Raw genomic sequence first — 15,273 nt, 5'->3', positions numbered from 1 at the left:
GTTTGATGCAGTTCAAATAAGTTCCTGTTAAGTAATAGTTAATTTGGTCTGTCTCAGTTTTCATGGGTAATTTTGCTTTGATAAATTAAGATTAAATTCATTGGCTGTCTAATTAGATAAAAACTAAAAGCCACAACTAGTGATTGATACAAAACAACTGGGGATATTTAAAACTGTTAAAAAGCTGCTTTGTACTTAATTGGTTCATAAAATTTCCATCTAAAAAAAGTTCTGGTATAAACATCTTTCAGTTAGTTACTAAGTCCTCAATAGGAGACTAAGTTTTCTATGAGTTAAAATCCTAAGTGCACTCCAGACTGATGGGGAAAAAAAAATAAATAAATAAATAAAAAAAAGGAAAGCAACTCTGTATGCAGGAAATTGGGGATATGTAAGAAAAATATAAAAAATAAAAATACATTTTTGTTGAGGGTAAAAGAAAGTAATTTTGTCTTATATGAGACTGGTTGTTTGTAGAGAAATGGCTTTGGGGAAAACGTTTAAAGGCAAAGGAAAGTTGCCAAAGGTTCCTGTAGGGAAATCATTGAAAAGGAATTTTATGTGTGAGGTTGAGATAAATGGAATACTAAAGGTATATTGGTATGAGGTTGAAATTCTGCTTTTCTCTTTCTTACTCGTGTTAAGACTATGTAAATAAAGGGTTTCTCTTTTGTTAAGAAGACAAAAGCGGGGCGCCTGAGTGGCTCAGTTGGTTAAGCGGCCAGCTTCGCTCAGGTCATGATCTCATAGTTTGTGGGTTCGAGCCCCGTGTCGGGCTCTGTGCTGACAGCTAGCTCAGAGCCTGGAGCCTGTTTCAGATTCTGTGTGTCTCTCTCTCTCTGACCCTCCCCTGCTCATGCTGTCTCTCTCTGTCTCTCAAAAAAATAAATAAAAGACATAAAAAAAAATTTTTTTAAAGCTTTAGGTCTTATCTTTATCAAGTCTTTGATTGCTTAGTTAAAACTTCTCTGAGGTTAAAAAAAGTTGGGTTTTGCTGATGGTTAAATAAATATAGTTTTCAGATTTGTAACAATTTGTAGTTCTATTTAGGATGTGCTTTATAATTTCCTAAGGTTTTAACAAATTTCCCAGTATTCAAATGGTAGAGAAGTCTTTTGGCCAATTAGGCCCTTTCATTCAGGATGCCAAGTTACTTAAAAAGCACTGTTGTATAGGTTATATTGCATGAGTGAAGGCTGCAGCTGCTCATGTGTATTTGCAGTCCCTAAAGTTTTAATGTTTTGGTATAAGATCATTACTTACCACCTTTAGTAATCAAAATGTTAAGTGTCACTAAATTTCTTTGTTAAAGTGCATCATAAAAAAAAAAAAGACTGATGATTATTTCCAAAAGCCCACCTTGCCGTACACTGATTTCTTGACATACTCCACAAAAATGGATCCTATGGCTAAAGAAATTTGAGAACACTACCAACGATTTCCTCCTCTTACAGATTTGCAGCACACATTGGCCTCTGAAAGGAGCAGAGAGATCAGTCAAGAAAACTTGGGCTTGTATAAATCAGCATTTCCCAACATTTTGGAAATAGTAATTATAACGTCCATACAGTGGAATCCATGTATCCTAAACTTTCTGACTGAGGCTATTAACACAGCACATCAAACACTAATTTGATGACAGGGGCTCTGGGGGGCTCAGTTGGCTGAGCGTTCAAATTTGGCTCAGGTCGTGATCTTGCAGTTTGTGAGTTTGAGCCCCGAATTGGGCTCTCTGCTGTCAGCACAGAGCCCACTTAGGATCCTCTGTCCCGCTCTCTCTGTGCCCCTCCCCCCATTTGCATGCTCTCTTTCAAAAATATATAAATCTTAAAAAAAATTAATTTGATGACAAAGAAGAGACAATTTGAGTCTACATGAAATCGATAATTTTGCCTCTCAGATGATTTAGCCAATCCAATGCTTTGCCACTTGTTGAAATTAAGTCCGCCTATTCCTATAACCAGCTTGATGGCTTTTGCCTGGACCTGAAGGTTCTATTGAAACCAGGACTCATACCTGTGTCTGTCAGGCTCCAAAGCGCAGATTTTTAACTGTGCGTTGTTCTGTTTCATATGCGAGTGCATTTAAACTCCTTCTCTCTGAAGATAACTCAATAGTTGGGGAATCTCATGGTCTTCTATGTTACCCAATGTCCCTCATCTGCTGGAAATGAAAAAAGAAAAGAGAGAGAAGGAAGAAGAGAGGGAAGAAGGGAGGCAAGGAAGGAGGGAAGAATAAGTTCTTGTAGAAGCATAGGTAAGATTTAGCCACAGGAATACTTTTGAGCATTTGTAACATTTTTTGCTTATCACTATCACAGCTTTCTGAGAGATGTTCTGCTTGGGCATACGTAAGTTTAAGATATCATTATCCGGGGGCGCCTGAGTGGCTCAGTTGGTTGAGCGTCCGGCTTCGGCTCAGGTCATGATCTCACGGTGGGTGGGTTCGAGCCCCACATCGGGCTCTGTGCTCACAGCTAGCTTGGAGCCTGGAGCCTGCTTCCGATTCTGAGTCTCCTTCTCTCTCTGACCCTCCCCTGCTCGTGCTGTCTCTCTCTGTCTCTCAAAAATATATAAAAAACATAAAAATAATGTAAGACAGCATTATCCGAAGGATGAAAAATGTATACCTCCCCAGGATGGGGAAAGGATGGCAAGATGACTGTGAATGAGATGGCTCAGGGTTAGTCTCCAAAGATTTCCCGGTGGAGGAGACGCTAAGTGTCTCCTCTCAGCCTGCGTTTGCAAAGCCAAACAGCCCGAGTGTGACTGGCTTACGTGTACCAAATCTCCCTTTCCCTGAGAGCTACGGGGTTATTAATACAGGAGGCCTTTGGGAAAGTGCTTTTGAACAGCAATCTCCTTTGTTTTCATCCCTTGTCTCTGACCACTCTGTGTTTTAAACTCTCAACTTTGAATTCTCAGATTATGTATGCCCTTCTCCAGGTGAGCAGAGCTCATTTTCCGTCTGTTGCGATGGTCTGGAGTGTGAATCCTTTTGGCTGAGCCACCATGGTGTGACTGACTGAGCATTTCAGGCTCTCAGCCCGTTCTTCCCCTAAGAGGCAAAGAGCACCTGATCAAGGAATTGGGTAAACTCTTCCGGCTGGCCCCACTGCCAGCCTGAACTCCTTCCCCAAGCAAGGAGGAGGGCCAGGGCCCGTCCTGCACTTGGGTTTCCGGAGCTGGACTGGAAAGACAGAGCTGAGGGTGAGCATGGTGGTAGGAAGATGCTGAGTGGGGAACACATCAGGCAGCAGCAAAGACGGGGTTTGGAGTAAGGAGGCAAAGAGTCTGGAAAGGAGAAGCAAGCCGGAAAGGAGGCGAGGGATTCCACGGAGAGGGCATTTGCACTTGGGAGGGTGGAGAAAAGGCAGAGTAAGAAAATATGCTCATGCCAAGGGTTATGTGAGGAGCAGGGGCAGATCTAGGTTCCCTGGGGCCCGAAGCTTGGGCAATCAGAGAGCCACCCTAACAAATGGTTATACAATTATGAATGTAAAATTCGACGTGGAAGTGAATATTCATTTGCAATGAGAAAATGAATCAAGTCACCAACTTTAAAAAGCTGCCACCACAAACACCGGAAATATAGAAAAGTAACTTACTGTTTTATTAAGTACCTAACACACATCTCCAATGCTTTCCCCACCCTGGGTTGTTTTTTTTTTTTTGACTACATACACTTTGTTTCTCCGTGTTACAGTAATTTTGTAGTATACGTTTTTATAGAACAGGAGAAAGGGAATTTCTCCACTAACGCAATTATCAAGGTTTGATTTTTTGAATGGATAGTTACAAAAATGCAATTATTTCTAGAATTATTACACTTTGATATACTATAAATATATAAAGTGTATTTGAGGTACTTCCCCTTAAAAATGTACAGTACCTTTGTTACTGTATATTTTGCATTACTTTTTCAAAATTTATTTTAGAGGGAGAGAGAGAGAGAGAGAGAGAGAGAGAGAGAGAGAGAGAGAGAGAGAGAGAGAATGAGTGGGGGAGGGGCAGAAAGAAAGGGAGACACAGAATCCGAAGCAGGCTCCAGGATCTGAGCTGTCAGCACAGGGCCCGATGTGGGGCTCAAATACATGAACCACGAGATCATGACCTGAGCCGAGGTCAGATGCTTAACCGCCTGAGCCACCCAGGCCCCCCTATGCTGCATTATTGAGTATATTTCTGACAGGAGAAAACTTCTGTTTTGACTAAGCACTAAATCCTCTGCCTTTAATTTTCCATATCTGGTATCTGGGAGAACTCTCCACAAATTAGCTTCTGGCTCTATATATTTCAAACCTTGAACCTCCTCTTTTATATACATATGTCTGGTGCCTAGTGCCGTGGGACACCTTTATATTGCATTATGACCCCTGACCTTGCTCCTTTAGGTCATGGCCTGGTAAGTCGGCACAATGGATGGCAAGATAATTACCAGAAATCAATCCTTCATGAAGACATCTAACAATAACATCATTATTACTAAAAATGACTTAGAACCACTCAAATATATCCCACTAAGCCCAAACTAAACAGATTCTTCAATTTAACTTTCCATTTTGTGAAGTCCCCAAAATGCCCATAGCCACTCCAATATAATATTTTTTAAATATTTATTTATTTATGAGAGAGAGTGGTAGAGAGAGAGAGAGTGGGAAGGGGCAGAGGGAGAGGGAGAGAGAATCTTGAGCAGGCTCCATGCAATTCAGATCCTGATGTCGGGTTCAATCTCATGACCGTGGGGTCATAACCTGAGCTGAAACCAAGAGTCAGACACTTAACCAACTGAGCCACCCAGGTACCCCTAATATAATCATATACTACGGAAAATAAGGTGGAGGTGAACTTGTAATGGAAAGAGACACTAGTCTTAACTAATTGCTGCTTGAATATCTCTTGATTGCAAATTTTATAAAAATAAATGTTATGTGAACTCTATCTTAGGTCCCTTTCTGATCCTTGGAAGGAACCAGTGCAAGGGAGGGGATTGAGGCTTTTGAGTTTTATTCATGTCACAATCAATCCTGCTTGGGTTAGGTCAGAAGGTTGGTTCCAAGCATCTTCCTATACCAATTGGGTGTTTAGACACAGACTGGCCAGTCGTGATCTTCCAACAGTCTTTCACGTGGAGGCTGAGCCATCCTGAGCACTGCACTTCCTCTGGGCATGCGATAAGGAAGAGTGCCAGGCCCGTGATATCTGTCAGGAACAAACACCTCCTGTGTGTTAGGCATCACTGCCACATGCTTCCATTTAAGGAAGCCACTGTTAACAGAAGGATATTGTAACTACTCTAAATGGACTCAGTTTCAAATCACCTTGGTAAAAAAAAATCGGCATGGGGTATACACCCAACTGGAAGTAAAAAACCAGTGTTCTGGTAAGAAATGAGGTCTTAGGACCACACTGATGACCATGCAGGCTTACATAAAATGTCCGCTTCCAGGATGGGAATACCAGGTGATCAGACAGTAAAGAGGCTTTTGACCCTTCTCTACCTTCTTAGTGCCATTAGTGAGCAGTCAGGTTGTTTTGGAGAAACTGCACTAATCTTTCATCATGTTTCTTTTGTTTCCATTGAGGTAGAGTTGATGAGTTTATCTTGCCTATAATTTTACTTTGACTAGGAAGAGCTTTGGGTGAGGCAGACAAGATAGCATCGGAGGATATTGGAGGAGAAAGTAACCTTAGAGATTATTTTCATTGTACGGTGGAGGGAAATTAAAGTCCCAATGGGCAAACTGACATATCAGAGTTAAGGAAATTGGTACACAAACGTAAAGGAGTCAGATTCATCTATGGAAGCCAAGTCCACTTTGTTTCCTTACCTTCAGTGCAAGGTTTTCTTGAGATCCTGGTAGAGATGTTTCAGGAAACTGAGGAATGATTCTGGCTCTCTCTCCTCAGCTCCCACCCCAACTCCCACTCCCACCTACCTATACCAAAATGTCTACACCTGCCTGTACACAGTTAGAGTGACTGCTGAAACCTGTATTTGTAAAGTAATAATACCAAATATGTATGGCCATCAGGGATCATTTAGCCAGGGCTTCTAAGGACCAGGGCACGTTCAAAGTTTGTGGATACTGTGTATTAGGAAAAAAGAATTAGATGTGGAAGATTGTGGTATCTCGATCAATACCAACTGGTAATAGAGTATAATTTCAATTTTGTAAGCTATGAAAGATAAAAACCTGTGAAGAACACAGAGAGGGAGAAGATACACCAAACTGTGAAAAGGGGCTCCGTTTGCAGAGTCATCTTACAAGTTTGTCATTTTTTTCTTTTTTAACTATGTTCAAGTTTTTAATACTAGTTTCAGAGAATCAATACAAAAAATTAGATTAAGGTTTTATAAAAAATTAAATAACCTTGGGTTTGTGTTTGCATGTGTGTGTGTGTGTGTGTGTGTGTGTGTGTGTGTGTGTGTAGCTAGTCTCCACGCTCAAAGTGGGGCTTGAAGTCATGACTCTGAGATCAAGAGACACATGCTCTCCCCACGGAGCCAGCCAGGTGCCCCTACCTTGGATTTGAATAATAATTAAATACATTTTTATCTGGCTTAGTGCTTTGGTTCAGGTGTCTGGTTTTGGAAACAGGGAACAGACCCACTGGCATTAAGTAAATTTCCACAAAAGATCCTGAAATTGGGAAATGGTTGCCCAGAAGGCCAATGTTTTCCTGGGAGGATGAGGATGAGCCCCCAAGTCCCTGACTTTTGTGAAGTCATACTTGCTCTGAGTCAGTCCAGTGTGACTCACGCTTCCCACATCTGCAGCGGAAGGAAGGGAAGGAAGCAAGGAAAATAATAATAACTTGGGTGTTATTGTATCAAAAAAAGTAAATTTCACTGTGTTGGGCCAGATGGTAAAATTATAGAAACCAATCTTTATAAAAATGTAAAATGCAGTATGCTGAACCAATGTTTTGTTTTCTTAATTTTTCAGACTGTCATTTTAAAAAAAGTTTTATTTTCTGACCTCTTGCCTATTAAAAAGGGGCAGCTAATTCTTCTGGCAAACTTTGTGGAAACTTAACACACAGTCTTGGGAGTTGCATTAAAAATGCAAGAGGGCATTTTACTCTCAGAGGAGAGCGGGGGTGGAGGGGGCTGTGTGCTCAGGGCTCCAGGTCAGCAAATGAAGAATTATTTATTTACAGAAAGTGGGGTTAGGTGTCAGCAGGGTTCTGGGGAAGCAGCAAGCCCAAGAAGGAAGCATTCAAACACAGTGGATGAATTTCCTCAACGCTGATAATTTATGAGAGAGTTTTGAATTCAGTCTTCATTGTCAGTGATTTTTCCAGCTGTATTTTGGATTCAAGCTGATGATTTCCCACTTTCTTTGACTTCAGTAGGATAAAATTTAGACAGCGGCATTCATTAACTGTGCTGTAATCCTAGGAATCACTGGGTCTGCATTTTTGCATCTTTAATAAGTTTATGGTCCCCCAGAGACAAACCATGTGAGAGAAGTAGATGACTCTTCAATGAAAGAATCAAGTTCCCCAAAATGTTCTCATCCAGGCCCCCCTGAAGCAATCCAGACCCCTAGCACTGACAAATAGGTCTGTTCTCTGTGTGTCAAGCAAAAGTGACCAAGCCTCCATTTACCTTTTACCTGCGTCATGAAAGCTCATGATGATAACGAAAGCAAAAGAATTCAGAGCCACAGCGTAACATTTCCAAATGTATCTAAATTTCTGGAGAGGCTTACTTTTTTAATGTTTATTTTTTTTGAGGGGGAGAGAGAGAGATCTAAATTTCTGGAGAGGCTTACTTTTTTAATGTTTATTTTTTTTGAGGGGGAGAGAGAGAGAGAGAGAGAGAGAGTGCGCTCGGGCACACAGGAGCAGGGGAGGGGCAGAGAGAGGGAGACACAGAATCTGAAGCAGGCTCCAGGCTCTGAGCTGTCAGCAGAGAGCCCAATGCAGGGCTCGAACCCACGGACTGTGAGATCATGACCTGAGCCGAAGTTGGCCACTTAACCAACTGAGCCACCCAGGCGTCCCTGGAGAGGCTTACTCTTAAACACAGTGATGATGCAGGTAAAATCTGCAGTTTCCCTGCACTACCTACTGCCTCTCCTCCCCTGCCTTCTCTTTGCACAGCTTCCCTGAGCATTACTCTTGGAAAAATATCCGGCAAGTACAGTCATGTCAAGGCATAAATATGGTTTGAGGTGTTATTTTTATCACATTTGCTTTTTTTTTAATTAATCAAGAAGACTTCAACTGTAGCAAGGAATTTCTTACAAAACTTCAGTCCCCAAAAGTTTTATAAGGAAAGAACCCCTGACATGTTGCAAGGAAAGAAGCCCAAAGTGGCATTCCAGAAATTGTTTACTGTACTTACACTACTGTTTACTGTACTTACACCAGCTTTTGATTTGGGCAACACTCACCAGAGACATGAAGCATGATTTTGCCCCCCAGATTCTAGTTGGGGTGCCGTTTCTCTCAGCCACAGCACAAGCATGTCAAACCAGGCAGTGTGTCTTAGCTTTGTCAACCCCACGGCACCTGGTGGGGGACACTGCGCGTAGCAGGCGGAGCCATCACCCCCTGAATCTAGGAACTGAAGGATGGACGATCATTCCCTCCGAGCATGCGGTGACAAATGATGACGCCCTGTGCACGTTGGCTACAGAGAGCGTCTCTGCCTTACCTTGGTGCCGTGTGCCAACAGGTGGGTGAACTGTGCCCGGGGAAGAACAGGCAACACAGGCGAAGGGACTCTCTTTCCTCCTCCTCTCCACGCTCCGGACGTTCTTCTTCTGATCTGTCCTTGATGCGGATCCTAACCTCACCCTCTTCTAAGTGCCACCTCCAACTTCGAAGCGGCACATCTACCTAATGGGAACATGAACCAGGCACATTAGGAGTTTGCCTTATTCGATTTGGCAGCTCAAAAGATAGAAAATTAGTCTCACTGCCATCCCTCCACTACCTCAAGTCTTTCTCTCTCTTAATCTGTTTTTTATTTTAAGTTTATTTAATTTTTTGAGAGAGAGGGAGAGGGAAAGGAAGAATGTCAAACAAGCTCTGCACTGACAGCCTCAGCGTGGGGCTAGATCCCATGGACTGTGAGATCATGATCTGAGCCAATACCAGGAGTCAGATGCTTAACCAACTGAGCTACCCAGGCACCCCCCTCTCTTAATCCATCTTGATCGCATTTTCTTTTTTTTTTTTAATTTTTTATGTTTTTTTAAATTTATTTTTGAGAGACAGAGAGAGACAGTGCAAGCAGCGGAGGGTCAGAGAGAGAGAAAGATACAGAATCTGAAGCAGGCTCCAGGCTCTGAGCTGTCATCACAGAGCCCGATGTGGGGCTCAAAACGACGAACCGTGAGATCATGACCTGAGCCGAAGTCAGACACTTAGCTGACTGAGCCACCCAGGTGCCCCTTGATCACATTTTATATAGTCACAAGTATTTGAGAACACGGCGGAAAAAATCTCGTCTATTTTTACAGTCCAATTCTTTGCCTGCCACATGTGTGATTCTGGGCTAGCTACTTAAAACTTCTAATTCTCATTTTCCTCATTGTACATGACTTATAAGGCTATTGCAAGGGGTAAATGAGCCAATGGATATAAACCACCTAGCACAGCACCCGGCACCCAGAAAGTACTCAGTAAATGTAAGCCATAGTCATCGTCGTCAAAAATTTCTTATTGAAAATCCCTGTGAATCAGATACTTCTAAATATACCCTTACTCGTCAGTCAGCGACTGTACTTCTTGGAAACACAAACTAGTAAGCAAAGTAGAATGTGTGCCCAGAAGTGTTTGTTTGGCCTCCCACTCATCGATACTGTGTTTTATCCAGTGAAAGAGCAGGTGGTGGAGAAAAGGTCTGGGTCTGAGGTCTGGACTCTAGCTCTGTCTCTGCCACTAAAGAGTGATGGAGTGACCTTGGACAAGCTCCTCACCTCACCGTTCTGCATCCTCACCTGGCAAAGAGGCACTTAGACTTGATACCCTCATTCCCCTCAGGCTTGGCCGGTTTGTGTTTTGTTTATGATGAATTTACTTAACTCCCCTCCTTTTCTTTCCATTTTCCCATTGAGAAGGCAAGGCAAAAGTGGTAACAAGAAGCAAAACAGCGCCCCCTAGGGCTTTCCGGAGGCGTTGCTGCGGTGAGGATGGGAGAGGCTGAAAAACCCCAGGGAGAGGGTCTGGGGTTCTGAGTTTCCTAAGGCCTACAATTACTGGTCCCGCTTCTTTTTCTTTTTTCTTTAACCCGCCTCACTTCTTAAGTGGACCTTACAATGTTGTTTCTATCTTGATGGGTTGAAATAAATTTGTTTTGAAAAATTACAAAACCCCAAAGGAAGAAAACTAGCAAAAATGAAAGTTAAAATTCTAGAGAAGGCTTGGAGGTACAGAAACCCATGTCAAATAAGAAATTATTGAAAACTCAGAGAGATCAGCATGTTTATTTCAAATATAAGTGTAACACATTTGGTGAGGAACTGTAACCTTTTGATGTTTCTATTGAGAGAATTAAGACAGGTTTCCGAATATTTTAACAAGATAAACATTAGTATTTTATGAATGCAATATTTAAATTTTTTTAAATAAAATTTTCAGGGTAAGTCCATTTAATTTACATATATATGTATATTTACAGTTTATTACTATCCTTCCAAAAATGAGGCAAAAATCAATAAAAAGGAACATTATCGTCTCCTAGACTACAGAAACACAGAAAGTCACAAATTACCTGATCTAATGCTCCATTGTATAGACGAAGAAGTTGGTAACCCAGTTCTTTTATATTTAATCCAGAGTTCTTGATAATTTCCAGAAGAGTACATAGACTAGTAAGAGCAATGCTAATATTCAGTGTAAGTAACAATGAACGTGAACTCATTATGAATCAAGCATCCTGCCATGTTTTACAGGGAGTAGAATCTCTTGTAACCTTTGCAATAGCTCAATGAGTTCGTTATCATTTTTTCCCTTTACAGCTGGAGAAATGGGGACATAGAGGAGTCAAGTGACTATCCCCAAATTTACGACTTATCAATACTTCTGGGCCTTTCATACACAACCACAAATCTATCCCACATTCATATTCATAGATATACACTCAGACGCTGCTAAGCTTTTTGGGACCTTTGGGTTTCATTTTGAAACAAAAAATTATTTTGATTCTGAAAGCTCTCCCTGACCATTGTGAGGACAAAATGAGTCACAGAGAGTTGGGAGGGGCCCTAAAAGATGGGTGATAAATGGGGCCCAAGGAGGAGATGGGAGGCGGCTGGCCTTGGAATTGATGAGTTAGGGGCCAGCTCTTTGGAGTGAGCTACAGCTGCATGTCCCAACATAATCTTTCATAAAAATTAAGGATCCATTCAGCAAGTATATGTATAAAGGGAAAAAGCTGAATTCATACTGAACCTGTACAAAACTCTATGCACACATATATATATTTTCTTCTGTTCTTTGGTAAAAGCCCCCAAACACACACTGACTATCCAAACACATAGTTCTGTGTTGTTCTAACATAATTTTTTTCATATGCATATTTCTTCATATTTCACTTTAAATAGCTACATGATATAATTCCATCATCTTGATGTATTATGATTTGCTTAGTCATTTCCCTATTGTTGAGGCGTTGCATTGTTCCCAGCTATAAATAGCATTGCTATACCGTTTCCAGACCATTTTTAAATTGGGGGATTTTTTTTTCTGATCTATATTCCCAAGGGTTTAATTTCTGTGTCAAAGTGTACAATACATCAGCTCTTGCTGTATGTTGCTGGATTGCTTTCTGGGAAGGCTAAAATATAAATTACAAGTCCAAGAGCATTGAATGTTTAGCATTCTATTTTTCTGATTTATCCACCAAGAAATGATACTTATCATTTAAAGTGTTTTTACCACACCGCCACCGCCACCACTGCCCCTGACATCACGACCACTCCCATCATCATTACCTTTGCCGAGACAACCTAAAGCAACACCATCACTATCTTCAGCTACCTTCACCATCAATACCATCACCATTGTCATCATCCACCCCCACTTTCACCATCACCTTCAAAATGCCACCAAAACACTGTCACCGACATCACGATCGCATCACATCACACCCCCCCCGTATCTTCATCACTTACCACCACCATCATCAAATCCACCAACAACACCAGCACTACCATCACCGCCACTACTTTAATAACCGCCGCCCTCCCCATGGTAAGCTATTGTCACCATAATCGTCACCACCAGCAGCAGCAGCAGCACCATTATCACTATATGCCACATACCACGACTGAAGATATTCAGTAGGTGCCGAGTACAGTACTAAGTGTTTACTTATCCCTAATCATGTGGTCCTCACAATAACGCTTCTAGGTGTATAATAGCCTCCTGTTGCTAACTGGAAAACTGATGTTGAGAGGTTAGGACTTTTGGTCAAGGATACTGCTAGAACATGGCAAAGCCAAGATCCCTATCTGTATTAGTTGGACTCCAAAGCCCGTTCTCTGTACCGCCAATGCCTGCACTTACTTTAATTGATATTCTGTGGTCTTTCAAAGTTCCCTCATCTACATCTTTTTAGTTGCTATTGAACTTGAGCATTTTCCCATATGGTGATTTATTGTCTACACTTCCTTGTGTGTAAACCTTCCTGTGACCTCATTTTGAATGAACGCTGAATATTGATCTCAAATAATTAGATCAACTTTTTATTTTTCTGTGGTATAACTTTTCCTTTAACATGTACAACATATTCTCTTCTCATATGCACACACATTTTTTTTAATTTTAGACAGCCAGTGGAAGTGGGGGTGAAGGGGCAAAGGGAGAGAGAGATCAAAGCAGGGCTCAGTCCCAAGACCCTGGGATCACGACCTGAGCTGAAATCAAGAGTTAAACCGACTGAGCCACCCAGGCACCCCTACTCACTTGTATTTTAACATTTAAGCTCTTTTGGTTTTTGATGTTATAACATTATTTTATGTCTAATTATAATATTAGAGAATCAGAAATATTTATTCCTTTTTCAGTTGGGAAGACTATGCTTACTTTTCTTTAGTTTTCTTATGTTCATCATTTTGCTTTGACAGAAATTTATTGTAAGTCTATGATATGAGGTATGAATCCAATATATTCTCTGTATTGTGATTTGATTGTGCCCATGTATTGAATTATGATTATTTCTTGCATTTGTATATTCTATTTCTTTCATGTAGTAAGTTCTTATAATAGTTTTAATTTACTTTTGAAATATATATTCTATCTCATCTTTTCTTCCCTGATTTTAATCTAATATCACATAGTTTTGGTAATGGCCACTTGTTTTAAAATCTAGAAAAGAAATCATTAATCCCTTTGGAAAAAATTTTTTTGGTATTTTTTCTTGTTTGTTTTTCTGGAGAAATCTTAAAATCAGATTTTATAAAATATAGTATGGAGGCTTTAATTGTTATATGAACAGAGAGGTTGTTACTTTAAGAATATTTGGTTTTCCATTCATGAATAAGACTTAATTACCCATTATTCATAGTATTATTTTTCTTTTGAAAATCATTTTCTTATTTGGAGCCAAATTATTATCTAAGCAGTTCATGGTATTTTTATCACAAGAGTATGTAAATTTTCAGCAATATGAAGTTATTCACCACCTAAGTATCAGGATGCAAGTAATTTTAGTGAATTTATCTTTTTCAATGCATCAGGTTTTGCTGTAACTGCAAAATCTAAGATAAACAGTTCAGATAGCATAACATTTTTTTTCTCACTTGAAAAGCAACATCCAACTTAGTAAAAATAATGACATGTTCTTGAAAGCCAAAATGTTTCAGAAAGACCACCAGAGGAACCAATATGGGAAAGAGAGGGTCTCCTGGCACATGGATGTCCATTAATGTAAACGAGCCTGTTAGGGCTGAGTTTCTAGAAAACTGTGAATGTGAAGTGGGATTTTTGATACCACTAAACTTCCTTTTCTTCAAGTTCTCTCCTTTTCCATTGTCTAGGGCTCTTATGTACTGACTTTAGCAGAGAGTAGCAGTCAAGACTGGGGTGTAAGTTGCCAAAATCATCGCAGGGATGGGTCCCTGGGAAGTCAGACCTTGTTGGCTCCCTTCCTCCCTTTCTTTCTGGGGACAGAGCACTGTCTCCCCTGCCCCCAGCACTAATGAGATTTTGTGGTTGGAGTGTCCACCTGGGTAAGCGCCTCTGAAGGGGAGGATTCTTAAGTTTGGAGATTAGATTTTGCAGTCACAGCAGAGGTAGGTGAGTCCAACATTCCTTTATTTCTTCAACAAATACTACTGAGCCATGCAATCCACCAACTGTGGATAAAAATCTGTTCTCCATCTTTTTTTTTTAATCTATGAATATGAAAGCGGAGAAATGAAGGCATTGGATCAGGTTTGCTCCTAGGTCCCTTTCACTTTAGAATTAGGATGTTCACTCTCACAGAATGAGGCCTGGTCAGTGAGCTCTGCCAAATAAAAAGCTAATCTTAGTGAGTGAGCCCTATGAGCACAAGAGGTCCTGGGCTTGGTCTGAAGACCCAGGTCTCAGCCCCTAAGTCTGAGGCTCCTTGTCATGGGCCTAATCTTCTCCATACAATTTCAGTGTCTTCTACCCACTGAGTGATCTGCTTTTTGATAAATTGGTAACCAAATACCAGCCCTTCCTGTGATTCTCCAGTTATATGTTCCTGGTACTTTTATCCACCCAGCGATGACCACACCCTGCTCCACACCCAGGATTGGCAAGAACACATCAGCAAACCAAGGAGACCAGCCCCTGATGTCAGTGCCTTTCTGTAAATTGTCTGTTCACTTATTTACTCATTGCTTTTTGCTTCCATTTATTTCTTACAGAACACAGCCTTAATTTCTTGCCCACACACACCTTTTTTGCCCCAAAACACAATGGAAGTAATTTGTTCTTCCAAGCTGGCCAATTATCTTGTTCAGTGGATAAACTGTGGCCAAAAGATTGTTCTTTTGATTTTTGAGCCAAAATCGAGGTTTGGACATCCGTTTGCAAAAGAATTCCTTAGTGCTGTTGTGAGTAAAAGAAGAAATACTTAACAGTCAGTCACCAACCTGAATGACAGTGATGACCTTCTTATAGAGACATTTCAAGACATTTCTTGAATATTCATGAGGGAAGCAAAAGAGATAAAATGTAACACCTGCAGAAAATGTTAAGACCTTCACGAGATACACTATATATATAACATATAGTGTATATATATATATATATATATATATATATATATATATATATATAT

The 15,273-nt window shown here is 40.7% G+C and overlaps 1 long non-coding RNA gene across 3 annotated transcripts in view; it reads right to left on the bottom strand.

Annotated features, from left to right (window-relative positions):
• LOC115295970 overlaps positions 1-15,273 on the bottom strand; it is a 62,470-nt gene that overhangs the window by 26,685 nt on the left and 20,512 nt on the right. The window contains exons 3-4 of one of the 3 annotated variants that reach the window (XR_003910661.1): positions 8,668-8,852; positions 2,017-2,163 (exon numbers count right to left, since the gene is read on the bottom strand). This is a non-coding gene — a long non-coding RNA (uncharacterized LOC115295970). The remainder of the gene's footprint in view (positions 1-2,016; positions 2,164-8,667; positions 8,853-15,273) is intronic. The other 2 variants (XR_003910660.1, XR_003910659.1) reach the window with 2 other exon arrangements.

The sequence above is a fragment of the Suricata suricatta genome, chromosome 7 (assembly GCF_006229205.1).
Source record: "Suricata suricatta isolate VVHF042 chromosome 7, meerkat_22Aug2017_6uvM2_HiC, whole genome shotgun sequence".
NCBI classification, from domain to species: domain Eukaryota; kingdom Metazoa; phylum Chordata; class Mammalia; order Carnivora; family Herpestidae; genus Suricata; species Suricata suricatta.
Note: the sequence above shows the minus strand (reverse complement) of the source record. Positions and strands in the feature narration are given on the sequence as shown.